This window comes from Dreissena polymorpha, chromosome 16 (genome assembly GCF_020536995.1).
Source record: "Dreissena polymorpha isolate Duluth1 chromosome 16, UMN_Dpol_1.0, whole genome shotgun sequence".
Classification (NCBI taxonomy): domain Eukaryota; kingdom Metazoa; phylum Mollusca; class Bivalvia; order Myida; family Dreissenidae; genus Dreissena; species Dreissena polymorpha.
In genome coordinates, this window is record NC_068370.1 from 48,969,622 (window position 1) to 48,989,747 (window position 20,126).

The 20,126-nt window shown below is 33.0% G+C and overlaps 3 non-coding genes across 3 annotated transcripts; all 3 read right to left on the reverse strand.

Moving 5' to 3' along the window:
* Window positions 1-4,597: 4,597 nt before the first annotated feature.
* Window positions 4,598-4,669, reverse strand: Trnac-gca (transfer RNA cysteine (anticodon GCA)). Its single transcript has one exon. It is a non-coding gene; the product is annotated as a tRNA-Cys (tRNA).
* Window positions 4,670-8,366: 3,697 nt separating this feature from the next.
* Window positions 8,367-8,438, reverse strand: Trnac-gca (transfer RNA cysteine (anticodon GCA)). The gene has a single exon. It is a non-coding gene; the product is annotated as a tRNA-Cys (tRNA).
* Window positions 8,439-15,818: 7,380 nt separating this feature from the next.
* On the reverse strand, window positions 15,819-15,890 carry Trnac-gca (transfer RNA cysteine (anticodon GCA)). The gene has a single exon. It is a non-coding gene; the product is annotated as a tRNA-Cys (tRNA).
* Between the last annotated feature and the right edge of the window lie 4,236 nt (window positions 15,891-20,126).

A 20,126-nucleotide genomic window follows, 5' to 3' on the forward strand; every position in this document is an offset into this window, starting at 1 on the left:
ATGATTTTAAAATTATGTTAAGTGAATTAAACACATGTATAACGATTACGGAAATAACAGCAGCCATTAACCAGTTGAAAACCAACAGGTCAGGTGGTCCTGATTGTTTAATAAACGAAATGTTTACTGTCGGTAAAAATGCATTGATGAACGTTTTTTATACATTGTTTAATAAGATTTTTGAAACGCATATTTCCCTGAGCGATGGTCGGAAGACTTTGTGATTCCACTTCATAAAAAAGGCAGTATGAATAATGTGGATACTTATCGTGGTATAACTTTATTGAGTAGTTTAGGTAAGCTGTTTACTAGGATTATAGATAATAGATTGAAATCATGGGCCGAAAAGTATAACGTGTATATAGAAGCCCAAGCAGGATTTAGGGCAAATATGAGTACGGTAGATAATATATGTGTGCTTAACGGTTTAATAACACATGTTCTGAATCAAGGGAAACAACTCTATACATTATGTGTTGATTATACTAAAGCGTTTGACTATGTGGTTCGTGAAAATCTTTGGTTTAAGCTGATACAGCTGGGACTTAGAGGTAATATACTCAACATTGTTAAATCAATATACGATTCTGTTAAGTCTAGAGTTAAGCATTGCAATAAGTTAAGTGATGAATACACATGCACTCTTGGGGTACGGCAGGGGGAGTGCTTATCTCCCTTTTTATTTTCCATGTTTATCAATGATTTAGAAGATATGTTTATTCATAACAATGCAGATGGTATAGATGTTAATATGTTTAAGATATTTATGTTACTGTATGCCGACGACATTGTCATTTTTGCAAATTCGGCTGAATCATTACAGCGTAGTATTGATATATTATATGATTATTGTTTAACATGGAAACTGAAGGTAAATGTTGCTAAAACAAAAGTTATGATATTTAGAAAAGGCGGTTCTATTCCAAATGACATTGCTTTTTATTATAATGGCGAACCAATTGAAATAGTTAACAAATTCTGTTATATAGGTGTGGTTTTTACTACAGGGGGTTCGCTTAGTACCGCACAAAGTACTTTGGCCGGACAGGCACAGAAAGCCATTTTTACTTTGAATAAATACTTGTATGAATTTACTTATATATCGCCAAAACACAAGTTGGAACTTTTCGATAAGCTTGTATCGCCAATTTTGAATTATTGTTGTGAAATATGTTGTTTTGCGAATGACTTATCAATTGAGACATTACATATGAGATTTTGCAAAAAACTGCTTGGTGTGAAGAAAACTACTCAGAACGATTTTATATATGGCGAATTAGGCAGAGTATCTTTTAAAACTATACATATGTATAAGGCTATTAAATATTGGCTACGAATTCTTCAAACGAAAGAAAAAATAAGTATATTCTTCTTGTGTATAATTTATTAAAGAATGATTTAGAATTGTATCCCAAATTCCCAATAAAACAAATTGGTGCTCCTTCTTGAATAACTTATTATGTTCGCTTGGTTTTGTTCATGCCTGGACTTTTCAAGGTGTAGGTAATAATGACATGTTTCTATATATTGTTAAGCAGAGATTAAATGACCAATTTATACAGAACTGGTACGCCAGATTAACTCAGTCTAGTAGAGCTTTATTCTACAACACAATTTCATCTTTTAGATTTCAACCATATCTCGAATGTTTTAATATTAGTAAGTTTTGTCAATCGTTTTCTCGTTTTCGAGTCTCATCGCATTGATTGTATATTGAGGCTGGTCGATGGACCAGACCTTTGAGTACCCCAATAAGTGATAGAAAATGTGCAAGGTGCAATACAATTGAGGATGAATATCGTTTTGTTATGGAATGTGTAATGTATACTGACATTAGGAAAAAATATATTGGCAGAAAATATTGGTTTAGACCTAGCATGGCTAAATTTGTAGATCTTATAAAGTCAAAAATTAGAATATACTTAAAAACTTAGGAACCTATATTCATTAAGCATTTATTATTAGATATGAGGTAATGTATAGACATTGGCATGGTAAATTTGATGCACAATGTGTTTCGTGTGATACTGTAAATACATGCTTTCCATGTGTTTTTTTGTACTTGAATTGTATATATTTCATGTTTGCTATGTGTTTCTGCTGAAACTGTTAATATGTCTGATGTACTATATATGTTCCTTGGTATATTACAGAAACCATACGCAAACTATGTTTAAAACTCTGTTGGTTACTGTCACATACATTTTGTAATACGGATAATAAAGATGATATGAGTCTTTTATGCCGTTTTAATTGTTAAGTATACCAGACAATGATAGCGTTGCTTTTTACAACTGTAATGTATTGTAGTGAAATACGATTGCATTATAACATTTACATGCATTTTTCTATTACGATTAATAGATAAGACATGTTGCCTTAATACCCTTTGTATTATTATATTTACCAGGTTATAATAGCGTTGCTCTGTACAACTTTAAAGTATTGTAGTGAACTAATCTGAAATTGTTAAAGCAAAGTTAATTCTGCTGTTTATGTTAATATGACACCATATAAGCGTTCTATCGTATGAATAGATATGACAAAAACATCTATAATGTCTGTCTTACTCGTTAAATCATAATGTAGTTCAAGATCTTACAATTAATGTATTATAACGTGTCATTATAAGTCTAGTTTCCACAATATTTGTCTTACATGTTTCTTTCGGTAAGACAAATATATATGAAAAGTGGATATACATTTTTAAGTACAGATGTTAGTGATAGCAGTTGCCTATGATATCAGTCTTACATTTTCGTTTCGGTAAGGCATATATATCTATGGCACTCTTAATGTTAATTCCATAGATGTTAAAATACCATCTGTGATAGATATATAATTCATACAAGTTAAATGATTAAACTATATTATATTTTTGTATTTAAAGGTTTCTTTGCGATTGGTTATTTTACTTGTTTTTCGTAATAGTAAAATTGAACTTAATTTATAAACATATCCGAAGAGGCCGATTTAGAGAAACCATTTAATGCAGGATAAAGTGGTGTTATATGGCATATGTATGTAAATGTGTATATAGTACTACCCTTTTGTCATTCTTTGTTAAATCGATGTATATGTTTAGAATACAGTCCTAAAAGGCTTCTTTTAAACAACATACTATCATGCTTATATGATAATATTTGATAGTACGAAACAAATTAGGATAAATGTATGCTACATTTTAAAAGCCAATTTCTATGTTTCTAAATTGTTAATAGAATATCATCCAGTAATCGGTACAAGGACAAAAATAAATGTTTAGAATTGACATTGCGCAAAAACACTAAACAAAACTTTAGTAATAATTTAATTATTAATCACCCTTGAAATAAAATATGTACACAAACTTAACAGAAACAAATCATTCAACAATCACATTTCTATATCTCCAACGGTCTCCATGAAGAGTCGTAAATCATGTGAGCGAATTTGTCATCATGTCCGTTGCCCATGACGACGACATCTTCTGATCCGGATGGGGCGTCATAACTGTTTGCCATAGGGATATCCCTGCGGAAACTCATGACGTCACTTGTATTTCCCGACTCTGTTGTACAGAAGTTTGTTCGCAGAAATCTGGCGTATTAAGAGATTACTTTATAAAACAGACGTCATTGTTTCTGGACGGGGTTTACAGGACGTGTTTTGCGGTACGTGCAGCACTTGCCGTGCCTTCCTTTGGATTAAGTCTGCTGATGTCGAAAAGCGACAAATGAAGATGATCACTCAAATTATTAATCCGACTGACATCTGTGACATTGTAAGCTGATACGTAGGCCATCACGTCTCGGACACAGTCATTGAACCCGGCTCTGTACGCTGCAGCCTTCGTAGCCATGTGAGCTAAACAGTGTTGTTGTTGTAGCGTTGTCAAGTGAAACCCTGTGAGATTCAGAATATCGGCCTTGTCTGCACGTGTTATGGTGGAGACATCAAATAACACAGAAAATTGTTTATCACAATTACTCAAACGATTAAATCGCAAAACTGAAAGCCTTACATTATGTTTATATTCTGATGATATTAATGTTTTATTTATTTAAATCATATTGAAACAGCATATTACTTACTTTATTTCATACAAAAGAAGTATCCGCTATAAGCATCTTCAGTCGATCGGATTCTAAGCCTCATCTTGACATTTGAACTTGGTTTGTGTGTGTCACGCTGTGTCGACATGGTGATAATCTGTGGCAAGCTATTCTGAATTGCCTGATCAATCATTGAGCTTCATTCAACATGCCAGGACGTACGAGATAACGTGCGTACGAACGGATATACCTTGGGAGAGTCAATTGCTTTATGCCGACAATTGTTAGGGCCATTGAAACTTTAATTGTGACGCGATGTTATAAAACAATATAACAAAAAACTCCGACGACAGAAATATTAATATTAATTATTAAGTGTCAAAGTAATCAATAGATCTATTATATAATTTGAAAGTACACTTAATTGATATAACACTATTTTAAGCAGAGGAGATCTATAAGTTTCATTTGTTTACATATCAAACAGGGAAACAGAACGATGATGTCCACTATGAGTGTCTTCGGTTTGTCGATAAAGAGGTCCGTTTAAAATGGTAAAAGGAAGGGGACACCCGGGTTTGAACCGGGGACCTCTCGATCTGCAGTCGAATGCTCTACCACTGAGCTATATCCCCATATATGAATAGCGACGTTTGGTACAGATAACATGACAACGGTTTCTTTCATTCTATTAAAATTACTAGTATTGTTAGAATCTTATCAGTTCACACTAAGTGAATGAGTTCATGAATTGTAAGTACGCGATAGTGATGTGTGAATGCTATTTGCTAACGCCTTTACTATGGCATCGAATGTTCAATATAAAAGACATTTCTTGTTAGAACATTAACCCTTCATCAAATAGCCCATTTGTAAAATTGCTAAATTAAGTTGCTTAAAAAATCGTTAATAATGCCGAAAATACTTATCTGTTCTATACACTTAGAATAAAATTCGCATTGCCAATGATGAAAATCAGGACAAACAAAATCACTATAGTAATAATTTATGAATCAACAACGAAAAAAAATATGTGCAAAAACGTAACAGAAACAAATCATTAAACAGCAAAATGGCTATGCCGCGAACGGTCTCCATAATGAGTCCTTGATCACATGACCAATTTTGTCACCGTTGCCAATGACGACAACATCCGGATGTGTTGCCATAATTGGTGGCTATAGAAACGTGCATGCTAGAATAACATGAGTTGGTACTTATGTCGTAGCGGAAACTCATGGCTTCGCTTGTGTTTCCAGGGTCTGTTGTACACAAGTTTGTTCGAAGATATCCTTTGGTCGAGCTAATCGAAACAATTGGAGATATCTTTGGTGTAAAAAAGGAAGATGGCGTCATAAAACTGACGTCACTGTGTCTGGCTGGAGTTGAAAATAAGTGATTTTCGTTATTTGTACTTGCTTTGTCTTTGTTTGGATTAGATCTTCTTTTCTGTATAAGCGTTTGATAAAGATGATTACGCAAATTATTAGTCGAACTGACGTCTGTGACCTTGCAAGCTGATAAGTAGGTCATGACCTCTCTGACACAGTCCTTGAACACGGCGCTATACGCTGCAGCCTCCGTAGCCATGGTACATGTAGCTGAACGTTGCTGTTGTTGCAGCGTTGTCAAGTGAGACACTGTGAGCCTTGAGTACACGTGTCATAGGTGCGACTTTAAATGACATCGGCGGTTTAAGAAAATTCCTGTACATAACAACATGATATACAATTTAATCGCAAAATGACAATATTGTTGTTTTCCAAAAATATTTATGATTCATTTATTAAAGTCAGAATTTTTAAGAGCCTATTATTAACTTTAGTGTCCACATATAAAAAACATATATATTTATTCAATAGTGTTATTGATTAAATCTAAGTCTAACATATTTAAATCTGTTCGTTGATTGTATCTGCTATGAGCAGCTTCAGTCGGTCGATACTTTTGTTCATTCTCTCCCGTCGCTGTTTCTCCACCAGCGGCTTAAACAATAAAACATATGATTGTTGCTATATAAAGAATGGACAATGCGAACCCTCTATAAGACGCATTTATAATTCGCAATCATATAAAAGTTGTATTCATGCACGCAAGTACTTAAATGTATGATACACAAGAATTTTCCGTCTATAAATTCTGATATTTCATTAAATTGTCATACACAGAAATAAATAAGCTGTGTGCGATTTAAAAAAAATACAAAAATACAATGTGAATACATTTTATAGAGAGCAAAATTGGATAATTTTATTAATCCTACAAAAAATGTACCTTTCTATGGAAGCTCTGGTCGCCGTTATTTGAATTCCTCGCTCCAACCATCTTTGATCGTTGAGCAATATAGCAAAAAATATTATCTTCAGTATGTTTGACTAAGAAAATATCTCGGTAGATTTGGATTAACTTCAGCGCTTTGAACCACTATAGAACATTTATAGTTTGTATCTTTGAGTTTGAATGCAAATATTATGACGAATAAAACTGCAAACTTGTCTTCAATAGGCACAGTTAACACATGTTAATTATAAGCACGAGTTAATAAGTAGTACATGACACGTCGACATCCGTAATTATCAAGTTGTAATGTATTATGCGACGCACTTACGTAACTAATGAAGTTTTAATTAAGCACTTCTCAATCATTTAATTAAAACGTGATAATGTATAACCACAAATTGGTCCAAACTCAACAAATTATCAACTCAAATAAATCGTTAATTAAAAGGAGTTTTTTAAGTAATAAATTAGCGGTTTATTGATATAACATTCGCAATTCTAATTCCTTGCAAGTTCAAGCTTATTTTATAAATAATATCAATTGAAACTTCAAGGATAACAAGCATGCTGTTCTACACAACTAGAAGTGCATTAAAGACGTGCATTAAACTGTGATGAATAATACAGACACAATTATATTTATAATATAGAATTTTGTGTTACATTTGTTACTGAACGACTCACTGGCGGCATTTTTATTCCGACTATACGAAATGTATCTTTGTGGAAAGCCTAAAGCTCCAGTTTCTATGGTTACTAGATCAATTATTCTGACCCAGACGTCTCCAGTGTTTTACACGAATGTGCAATAGATTTTAGTTTTTACCTGCTATTATATGGATGGGACTTAATGAAACCGTAAATACTTTATTTTGACTTTTAATAGCACATGGACCTATAACAATAAACAAACCAAAATAATAATACATCTTTAAAGGAGCTGTGCTGTGAACATATTTTGCATAGGACCGGTGTACCATTGATCTATGACCTTGTTACAATTTGTAACACAACATCTCAACGCGGTTATCGTGTGTGGCGAGTATTTGGAAACTCTGCTGATTGATAATACAGTTGTGATTCGGACCAGATGTATTTTCATTTCGACCTTTGGTTTAGATTGTGATCTTGACATTACGGGAAAGTTTTGCCAGTGTCACCTGTCTTGACATGGTGATGACTTATTTTATTTTTAATCAAGTAAAATACAATCCAGATAACACTTCATGACGTACGAGCGTACGTGCGTTCGAACGGGTATACGTCCCGAGAGACAAATTAATAACTGTATGCCAACCACAGTTAGGGCCATCTAAGCGTATTTTGACGCGATGTTATAAAATAGTATTTTTAAAAACACTGCGAACACTAATACAGTTATATTAATAAGTAAGTGTAATGATAATAAGGATATTTATTTGAATTTTTTTAAGTAAACGTATGTGTTATAATAAGTCATCAGCATAATAAAAATATAAGTTGTATTTGTTTAAATATTCAAGACGGAAACAGTCTGCTGGTGTCCGTTTGATGGTCTTTAGATTGTCGGGTGTAGTTGCTAGTTTAAGTTAGTAAAAAAAATTCGGCAACGCCTGGGGTCGAGCCACAGACCTCTTGACTTGCAGTCGAATGTGCAACCACTGTGCTATATTCCATCATTAAGGACGGCAATCGGCAGCGAAAAAGTGTATTTGTGTTAACTCAAACTAAAATATAAACATTTTCAAAACCAGATATTTTTGATTGCGTGGTTTACGCATTTTCGACAACATTTAATGAGGTACGAGATAGCATGCGTTAGAAAGGACGAACGTACGGACAGAAAAGTTAATTACTTATTTCCGAGTACTTCGAGGCACTTTTTGCAGCTAAGTTACAAAACAACATTCAAAACATTTCCATAAAAGAAATAGGCATATTATATATAACGATACATTTTATTGATAAAACAACGTCTTATGACAGCAAACGAAATATATAAGTTTTTTGTTGTTAAAGTACTCATGACAGAAATAGCACAATGGTGTCCGCTTTCATGAGCGTCTTAAAAATAGGGGACACCCGGGTTCGAACCGGGGACCTCTCGATCTGCAGTCGAATGCTCTACCACTGAGCTATATCCCCATATTTTAATTAATACAGTCTGTTTACAGATAAGGTAACAAACGTTGATTTAGGTCTACGTTTTAAAACCTTTTCATTTAACAATTAGTGAATTATTTAAAAAGAATAAGAGCGAGATATTGTTGTGTGAATACTTTTGCGAACGTTGTTACTATCCTTTGTTATTTAAAAAGTTAACGTAGGTTTTTTTTTACAGTGGTTGAATGCTTAAAAAACAAACTAAAAAAAAACTATTTTTGATGAAGTTAGCTGAAGATTTAGCCTCAAAACATTATATATTGAAATACAAATGTAGATGCTTACTTATGGTGCGTATAAATGTCCGCGTATAAGATAATCCTTCACTTTGTGTTTTGGATTTGAAATGATGTTGCTACTCTTGGTTTAACTATGAATGGTTTTATGTAAGAACTTTTGAAATTTGTATCCCATGTTCTATCAAGAGTTGAGACTAGAATGTAATCTTTTGATGCAAGATTAATTTTTTTATTATCATCTATTAACCTTGTTTTCTTTTATATACCACCCTAGTTACAGGTTTTTTCTTTCGTTGGAAAACACATGAAAAAGTGTAATGACGTCACAAAAAGCAACACAGTGACGTAACGCATGAGAAATCTATAAGTTTGATTTACTTAAATATCTAATATCTAACAGTACGATAATGTCTAATATCTAACAGTACGATAATGTATAATATCTAACAGTACGATAATGTCTAATATCTAACAGTACGATAATGTCTAATATCTAACAGTACGATAATGTCCGCTATGAGCGTCTTGAGTTTGTCTATGGAGTGATTCATTTAAGATGGTAAAAGGAAGGAGACTGTCGGGTCCAAACAGGGACCCCTTTACGCTTAAAACCGCTCGCGAAATACCCAGTTGTATCCTCTTGGTTTGTGAAATCGTGGCCTCATTAAATTTGCTGTCACAGGAATGCATTAATGTGTTCAATAAGACGTTTCTTTTCTGTTAAGTTCAAAACTAAGAATAAAAGTCGCATTGACAATTAGCAAAAACAATAAAACACAACCACTTAAATAACGATTTAATTATTGATCACCCTTAAAACAAAATATGTACTATGAGACGACATCTGGTGTTCGCTATCATTAGCGTCTTAAGTTAATCGATGCAGTGGTTCGTTTAAGTTGATAAAAATGGGGACTACCGGGTTCGAACTTACACAAACTTAACAGAAACAAATCATTAAACAGTCAAATTTCTATGTCTCGAATATTCTCCAAAAAGAATCGTATGTCATTTAACCGATTTTGTCATTGTGTCCGTTGCCCATGACGACGACATCTTCTGATCCGCATGAGGCGTCATAACTGTTGGCCATAGAGGCGTCCATTCTGGAATAACATGAGTCGGTACTGCTGTCGTAGCGAAAAATCATTACGTCTCTTGTATTTTTCTACTCTGTTGTGCAGAAGTTTACTTACAGAAATCCGTTTGAGCTATTTGAAACTATTGGATACATCTTTGGCGTAAAAAAAGGAAGAAAACGTCAAAAAATTGACGTCACTGTTTCAGGCTGGAGTTGGAATGAAGTGATTTGCGGTACCAATCTCCACGCTGAGTTGTCGTTCCTTTCTCTCACATACAATTTGATCCAGCGATGCTGGTTCCCGTCAAATCTCTTCGCGGAGGTTGTTGCACTCGCAGGTACTTGAAAAAAATGATCCTTATATATATATATATATATATATATATATATATATATATATATATATATATATATATATATATATATATATATATATAATAAAAGAAAAGGTATCCAACGATGATTTCATAGGTGTATTGAATAACACCATGAAACAACATGAAAAATCAAACAATGCACACATATGTCGTTGTTGTTGCCAGCAGGAAACGTCCATCAATGATTAAACACCGTTTATTTGACAAATTATATCCAAAACAGTTAAAAGTTTAACAAATATGATGGAGTGAAATCGGAGTGTATAATTCTCGACGACCAAATCATCAGTTATTGCGGAAGGCTATTTTTGGTCGAATTTTAACAATTAAACAAAAACTTTGATATAAACTCCACGTACGTTTTTCATTGACAAACAGTTTCTTCGTAATATGTCGTTCTTAAGTCCCAGCACGGAGCGTATATTGATCTAGAGTCCGTGGTCCCAGTTGAACGGTAAAAAGTCGGACATTAATAAGAAACAACACTTAGTGTACTTCGCACCATCACGACCACCATTTTAGGCAGAAGCGGTGTTACGGAAAGAAGTCGTGTCATTGGTTGAAAATAAAATTGGTAATCTTGTATTATAATTTACGACTCATTCAACTAATCGACAACAAGATAAAAATGTACCGCTTTCCTACAATAAAATTGATACTGTTTAAACTTAAAATATAATATTTGGTGTATTTTCTACTTTTTCTGAGTATTATTGTTCTGCCGTTACCAATAATTAGTACCATGTTTCAAATAAACAAGAAAATAGCAACATTTGTTTTCGACTAAAGTATACAAAATATATCTTACTGTTGTTTACAGTCTTCAGCTTCAGTTTCTGGAAATTTTAAGTTCATGTTCTTGCATATATATCTCCATTGTTATTTATGAATGTGTAATCGATTTTAGTTTATACATGTTACCGGTACTTGACATCTTATTACATCGAAAATACTCTCTTCACTTTTTAGATAATACGGACCTGTAAAACTGAACATAATACAAACTGTAACAAGCTGTATTAAGTCCATATTTAGCTTTTCAACTGTGTGCTATTGACTTTTTTTCCTTGCGGCGTGTTTGTAGCATACAATCTCACTGTGGTGATCGTTTGTGGCAAGTATTTAAGATTGGCGGCTTAATAATAAAGTTGTGATTTTGGGCATGTTCTATTTGGTTCTATTACTCGCTAAATGGATATTTTGACATTTGTTCTAAGCCTCATCTTTAGATTTGAACTTGGTTTGCGTGTGTCACGCTGTCTCGACATGGTGATAAAATGTGGCAAGCTATTCTGAATTGTCTGATCAATAAGTGAGCTGCATTCAACATGTGAAGACGTAATGATGATTTTAAAATTATGTTAAGTGAATTAAACACATGTATAACGATTACGGAAATAACAGCAGCCATTAACCAGTTGAAAACCAACAGGTCAGGTGGTCCTGATTGTTTAATAAACGAAATGTTTACTGTCAGTAAAAATGCATTGATGAACGTTTTTTATACATTGTTTAATAAGATTTTTGAAAACGCATATTTCCCTGAGCGATGGTCGGAAGACTTTGTGATTCCACTTCATAAAAAAGGCAGTATAAATAATGTGGATACTTATCGTGGTATAACTTTATTGAGTAGTTTAGGTAAGCTGTTTACTAGGATTATAGATAATAGATTGAAATCATGGGCCGAAAAGTATAACGTGTATATAGAAGCCCAAGCAGGATTTAGGGCAAATATGAGTACAGTAGATAATATATGTGTGCTTAACGGTTTAATAACACATGTTCTGAATCAAGGGAAACAACTCTATACATTATGTGTTGATTATACTAAAGCGTTTGACTATGTGGTTCGTGAAAATCTTTGGTTTAAGCTGATACAGCTGGGACTTAGAGGTAATATACTCAACATTGTTAAATCAATATACGATTCTGTTAAGTCTAGAGTTAAGCATTGCAATAAGTTAAGTGATGAATACACATGCACTCTTGGGGTACGGCAGGGGGAGTGCTTATCTCCCTTTTTATTTTCCATGTTTATCAATGATTTAGAAGATATGTTTATTCATAACAATGCAGATGGTATAGATGTTAATATGTTTAAGATATTTATGTTACTGTATGCCGACGACATTGTCATTTTTGCAAATTCGGCTGAATCATTACAGCGTAGTATTGATATATTATATGATTATTGTTTAACATGGAAACTGAAGGTAAATGTTGCTAAAACAAAAGTTATGATATTTAGAAAAGGCGGTTCTATTCCAAATGACATTGCTTTTTATTATAATGGCGAACCAATTGAAATAGTTAACAAATTCTGTTATATAGGTGTGGTTTTTACTACAGGGGGTTCGCTTAGTACCGCACAAAGTACTTTGGCCGGACAGGCACAGAAAGCCATTTTTACTTTGAATAAATACTTGTATGAATTTACTTATATATCGCCAAAACACAAGTTGGAACTTTTCGATAAGCTTGTATCGCCAATTTTGAATTATTGTTGTGAAATATGTTGTTTTGCGAATGACTTATCAATTGAGACATTACATATGAGATTTTGCAAAAAACTGCTTGGTGTGAAGAAAACTACTCAGAACGATTTTATATATGGCGAATTAGGCAGAGTATCTTTTAAAACTATACATATGTATAAGGCTATTAAATATTGGCTACGAATTCTTCAAACGAAAGAAAAAATAAGTATATTCTTCTTGTGTATAATTTATTAAAGAATGATTTAGAATTGTATCCCAAATTCCCAATAAAACAAATTGGTGCTCCTTCTTGAATAACTTATTATGTTCGCTTGGTTTTGTTCATGCCTGGACTTTTCAAGGTGTAGGTAATAATGACATGTTTCTATATATTGTTAAGCAGAGATTAAATGACCAATTTATACAGAACTGGTACGCCAGATTAACTCAGTCTAGTAGAGCTTTATTCTACAACACAATTTCATCTTTTAGATTTCAACCATATCTCGAATGTTTTAATATTAGTAAGTTTTGTCAATCGTTTTCTCGTTTTCGAGTCTCATCGCATTGATTGTATATTGAGGCTGGTCGATGGACCAGACCTTTGAGTACCCCAATAAGTGATAGAAAATGTGCAAGGTGCAATACAATTGAGGATGAATATCGTTTTGTTATGGAATGTGTAATGTATACTGACATTAGGAAAAAATATATTGGCAGAAAATATTGGTTTAGACCTAGCATGGCTAAATTTGTAGATCTTATAAAGTCAAAAATTAGAATATACTTAAAAACTTAGGAACCTATATTCATTAAGCATTTATTATTAGATATGAGGTAATGTATAGACATTGGCATGGTAAATTTGATGCACAATGTGTTTCGTGTGATACTGTAAATACATGCTTTCCATGTGTTTTTTTGTACTTGAATTGTATATATTTCATGTTTGCTATGTGTTTCTGCTGAAACTGTTAATATGTCTGATGTACTATATATGTTCCTTGGTATATTACAGAAACCATACGCAAACTATGTTTAAAACTCTGTTGGTTACTGTCACATACATTTTGTAATACGGATAATAAAGATGATATGAGTCTTTTATGCCGTTTTAATTGTTAAGTATACCAGACAATGATAGCGTTGCTTTTTACAACTGTAATGTATTGTAGTGAAATACGATTGCATTATAACATTTACATGCATTTTTCTATTACGATTAATAGATAAGACATGTTGCCTTAATACCCTTTGTATTATTATATTTACCAGGTTATAATAGCGTTGCTCTGTACAACTTTAAAGTATTGTAGTGAACTAATCTGAAATTGTTAAAGCAAAGTTAATTCTGCTGTTTATGTTAATATGACACCATATAAGCGTTCTATCGTATGAATAGATATGACAAAAACATCTATAATGTCTGTCTTACTCGTTAAATCATAATGTAGTTCAAGATCTTACAATTAATGTATTATAACGTGTCATTATAAGTCTAGTTTCCACAATATTTGTCTTACATGTTTCTTTCGGTAAGACAAATATATATGAAAAGTGGATATACATTTTTAAGTACAGATGTTAGTGATAGCAGTTGCCTATGATATCAGTCTTACATTTTCGTTTCGGTAAGGCATATATATCTATGGCACTCTTAATGTTAATTCCATAGATGTTAAAATACCATCTGTGATAGATATATAATTCATACAAGTTAAATGATTAAACTACAATGTATATTATATTATTGTATTTAAAGGTTTCTTTGCGATTGGTTATTTTACTTGTTTTTCGTAATAGTAAAATTGAACTTAATTTATAAACATATCCGTAGAGGCCGATTTAGAGAAACCATTTAATGCAGGATAAAGTGGTGTTATATGGCATATGTATGTAAATGTGTATATATTACTACCCTTTTGTCATTCTTTGTTAAATCGATGTATATGTTTAGAATACAGTCCTAAAAGGCTTCTTTTAAACAACATACTATCATGCTTATATGATAATATTTGATAGTACGAAACAAATTAGGATAAATGTATGCTACATTTTAAAAGCCAATTTCTATGTTTCTAAATTGTTAATAGAATATCATCCAGTAATCGGTACAAGGACAAAAATAAATGTATTATACTACCCAAAGTAGTTGATTGAAAAAAACTCTAAGATAAGATTATAGTGTATTATAGTTTAAAATAGATTGGTTAAACGCTTAGAAAACGTTCCAGAATTATCTTGCATGTATGTTTTTTGAAATATTGTTCTCAAAGTGATCATCTCCAAATGTTGGAAACATACAACTACAACTTTTGTTAAAATTTTGTATTTTAGTCTACACTGTTCGTCAACACTTGTATTGTATATATGTCCTCGTGGGCTTAAATGCCTTATTGGATTGAAATAAACTGTCTGTCTGTCTGTCTGTCTGTCTGTCTGTCTGTCTGTCTGTCTGTCTGTCTGTCTGTCTGTCTGTCTGTCTGTCTGTCTGTCTGTCTGTCTGTCTGTCTGTCTGTCTGTCTGTCTGTCTGTCTGTCTGTCTGTCTGTCTGTCTGTCTGTCTGTCTGTCTGTCTGTCTGTCTGTCTGTCTGTCTGTCTGTCTGTCTGTCTGTCTGTCTGTCTGTCTGTCTGTCTGTCTGTCTGTCTGTCTGTCTGTCTGTCTGTCTGTCTGTCTGTCTGTCTGTCTGTCTGTCTGTCTGTCTGTCTGTCTGTCTGTCTGTCTGTCTGTCTGTCTGTCTGTCTGTCTGTCTGTCTGTCTGTCTGTCTGTCTGTCTGTCTGTCTGTCTGTCTGTCTGTCTGTCTGTCTGTCTGTCTGTCTGTCTGTCTGTCTGTCTGTCTGTCTGTCTGTCTGTCTGTCTTTCTGTCTTTCTGTATGTCTGTCGTACGAGATAACGTGCATACGAACGGACATACCTTGGGAGATAAAAGTCAATTACTTTATGCCGATAACTGGTCATGTAAACGTTAATTGTGACGCGATGTTATTAAGCAATATAAAAAATACTCTGATGACAGAACTAGTAATATTAATTAGAACATGTGATTGATATAACAGTATTCTTAGCATAGCAAATCTATAAGATCCACTTGTTTACATATACAAGACAGAAACAGTGCGTTGATGTCCGCTATAAGTGTCTTTAGTTTGACGATGCAGTGGTTCGTTTAAAATGGTAAAAGGAAGGGGACACCCGGATTTGAACCGGGGACCTCTCGATCTGCAGTCGAATGCTCTACCACTGAGCTATATCCCCATATATTAATAGCAACGTTCGGTACAGATAACATTTCAAAGGTTTCTTTCATTCTATTAAAATTACTAGTACTGTAAGAATCTTATCAGTTCACACTAAGTGAATGAGTTCATGAATTGTAAGTACGCGATAGTGATGTGTGAATGCTATTTGCTAACGCGTTTACCATCGCTTCGAATGTTCAATATTAAAGACATTTCTTGTTAGAACTTTAACCCTTCATCAAATAGCCTATTTGTAAAACTGTGATAATTATTTATGTTGCTTAAAAAAATTAATAATGCCGATAATACTTATCTGTTCTGTACATGTTGTAACTAAGAATAAAATTCGCATTGACAATGATGAAAATCAGGACAAACAAAACCACTATAGTAATAATTTATTAATCAACAACGAAACAATTTATGTGCAAAAACTTAACAGAAAAAAATCATTAAACCGCAAAATGGCTATGCCTCGAACGGTCTCCATAAAGAGTTCTTGATCACATGACCAATATTGTCACCGTTGCCAATGACGACAACATCTTCTGATCCGGATGTGTTGCCATAATTGGTGGTCATAGAGACGCCGGTGCTAGAATAACATGAGTCAGTACTGCTGTCGTAGCGTAAACCCGTGGCTTCGCTTGTGTTTCCAGGCTCTGTTGTACACGAGTTTGTTCGAAGATATCCTTTGGTCGAGCTAATCGAAACAATTGGAGACATCTTTGGTGTATAAAGGGAAGATGACGTCATAAAACTGACGTCATTGTTTCTGGATGGAGTTGAAAATAAGGCATTTTCGGTGACTGCACTTGCTTTGTCTTCGTTTGGATTCAATCTTCTTTTCTTTATAAGCGTTTGATAAAGATGATTACGCAAATTATTTGTCGAACTGACGTCTGTGACCTTGCAAGCTGATAAGTAGGTCATGACCTCTCTGACACAGTCCTTGAACCCGGCGCTATACGCTGCAGCCTCCGTAACCATGGTAGATGAACGTTGTTGTTGATGTAGCGTTGTCAAGTGAAACACAGTGAGCTCGAGTATATCGGCCTTGTCTACACGTGTCATAGGTGCGACCTTAAATGACAGCGGCGGTTTGAGTAAATTCATTTTATCACATGCTATACCCTGTTTCCAATGTAATACAACCATTACATTTATTTTTATTACACATGTGTAATACAACATTTTTAAGCGTTTTCATTGGCTTAGTTTTCTTTTATTGACCAATCGCATTTTGTTATTTTGCTTTGTTTAAGCTAAGGCATTCCAAATGACGTCAGGAAATGTAAACAATATTCGAGATTTATCATTATGTTTGCGTAAATATGTATTTAATTTGCTCATTTAAAAGCATGTGATAAAAAAAGATCTGACACTCGTTGTCATATCATACCATATTTTATTAAACTCGTCCAGGAAATTTGTTAGTAAGCTCGGCAAAGGCTCGCTTACCAACAAAATTCCTGAACTCGTTTAATAAAATATGGTATGATATGACAACTCGTGCGAGATCATATATGTTTATAACAAAATGATATGCAATTTAATCGCAAAAAATACAATATTGTTGTTTCCAAAATTATTTATGATTTATTTATTAAAGTCAGAATTTTTAAGAGCCTATTATTAAATTAAGTGTCCACATAAAAAATATGTATTTATTCAATAGTGTCATTCATAAAATCGAACATATTAATACCTGTTCTTTGATGGTATCAGCTATGAGAATCTTCAGTCGGTCGATGCTTTTGTTCATTCTCTCCCGTCACTGTTTCTTCATCGGCGGCTTCCGGATCTTTAAACAATAAAAAGTATGATTGTTGCTATATAAAGGGTGGACAATTTGAACCATCGCTTCAGAGGCATTTATAACTCACAGTCATATTAAAGTTGTATTCATGACACACCAGTACTTAAATATATGGTACACAAGCATATTCCATTTATAAATTCTGATATTTCATTCAATTGTCATGCTCAGAAATAAATAAGAAAGTTATGTGTGATTTTTTATAAAATTCAAAAATGCAATGTTAATTCATTTTATAGAGTGCAAAAATGCATACTTAATTAATCCCACAAAAAGTGTACATTTCTGAGGATGCTCTGGTCGCAGTTATTTTAATTCCTCTCTCTAACCATCTTTGATCGTTGAGTAATATAGCAAGAAAGATTATCTTACAATAATGTTGACAAAGAAAATATCTCGGTATATTGGGATTAATTTAAGCGTTTTGTATCACTATTGATAATTTATAGTTTAAAACTTTGGGTTTGAATGCAAATATTCTTACGAATAAAGCTGCAAACTTGTTTTTAATAGGCACACTTAACATGTGTTTATTATAAGCACGAGTAAATAAGTAGTAAATGACACGCAGACATCCATAATTATCAGGTTGTAATGTATGTATGCGACGCACTTACTTAACTAATTAAGTTTTAATTAAGCAGTTCTCAATCACTTAATTCAAACATGATAATGTATAGCCAAAAATTGGCCCAAACTCAACAAATTATCAACTCAAATAAATCGTTAAATATAAGGCATTATTTTAGTAATAAATTAGCGGTTTATTAATATACCATTCGAAATTCTAATGCCCAAGCCCATTTTATAAATCCTATCGATTGAAACCTCCAGGATACCAGGGAAAACAAGCATGCTGTTTTACAACAACTAGAAGTGCATGAAAGAAGTGCATTAAACGGTGATGAATAATACAAACACAATTATGTTTATAATAAATAATATCGAGTAACATTTTTTACTGAACGGCAATATTAAATCGACAGTTTCTGTGGTTACTAGATTTATTATTCTGACCTAGACATCTCCAGTGTTATTCACGCATGTGTAATAGATTTTAGTTTTTACCTGCTATTATTTGGACGAGACTTAATGAAACCGTAAATAATTTATTTTAACTTTTAAGAGAAAATGGACCTCTAACCATCAACAGAACGTCGACAGTATAACAAAACAAACAAAGCATGATTTAGAAGATTCATCATAATATAACATATTTAAAGGAGCTGTACTGTGAATATATTGGCATTGGACCTGTGTACAATTGATCTAGATGACCTTTTTACAATTTGATATTGGTGACACACCATCGCATTCGCAGTTGTAATTCGTACTCAGACTTTTTCAGCTACGCTGTTGGATTACGTCAAGGGGAGGTAATTTCGCTTCTGCTCTTTTCTTTATTCGTGGAAGACCTAGAACTACATTTACAAAGTAATTTAGATCCAGGTTTATATTTTGAGGATATTTTGTTAACATTATTGTTATTTGCTGATGATATGGCAATTTTGGGTAAAACACAAGAAGACTTACAAAATAGCTTACACAGTTTATATGATTATTGTAACTGTTGGGGTCTGGAGATAAACACTCAAAAACAACGGTTATGGTTTTTAGAAAAAAAGGCAGAGTACTTCCAAATAAGAAGTTGAGTTACAATGGGAACTTGTTAGAAACCGTAAATAACTTCAACTATATCGGTACAATTTAATTACACTGGCAATTTCGCTATGAATCAAAAGCATTTGATACAATTTTAATTGGTATATCATTAAAAGCATTGACATTACTTATGTTTAATTGTAGAAAATATGATATCAAACCCAAATTACAATGCCAGCTACTTGATTCCTTTATAGGTTCAATATTGAATTATTCTGCCGAGGTATGGGTCGCAATTAAATCTAAAGAAATAGAGCGTATACACCTCAAGTTTTGTAAAAGTGTTTTAAAGATCAGATTGAGTACTTGTAACGCAGGTGTATGTGGTGATTTAGGAAGGTACCCGTTATATATTTCTCCATATATTAGGATAATTAAGTATTGGTGTAAATTGTTAAATACTGATAATATTATAATGAAAACGATTTATCAACAAAGTATATCTGATTGTTCAAAAGTTTATAATAATAGGGTATCAAATGTTAAAAAGTTGTTAGAAACATATGGATTTGCTGATTGTTTTAGAAATAGTGATGCTCTTGATTGTAAAACGTTTCCACATATATTTAAACAAAGATTGATTGATACTTATAAGCAAAACTGGCATAGTTCTGATGAAAATAGTAGTGTATTAGATTTGTTACAAAATTGTAAAGATTTCCTGTCATATGAACTATATCTAGATGTATTTCCAAGTAGTTTAAGGTTCTTTGTCACTAGAATAAGATTATCTGCACATTCTATTTATAAGAGTTCAAACTGTTAGATTCG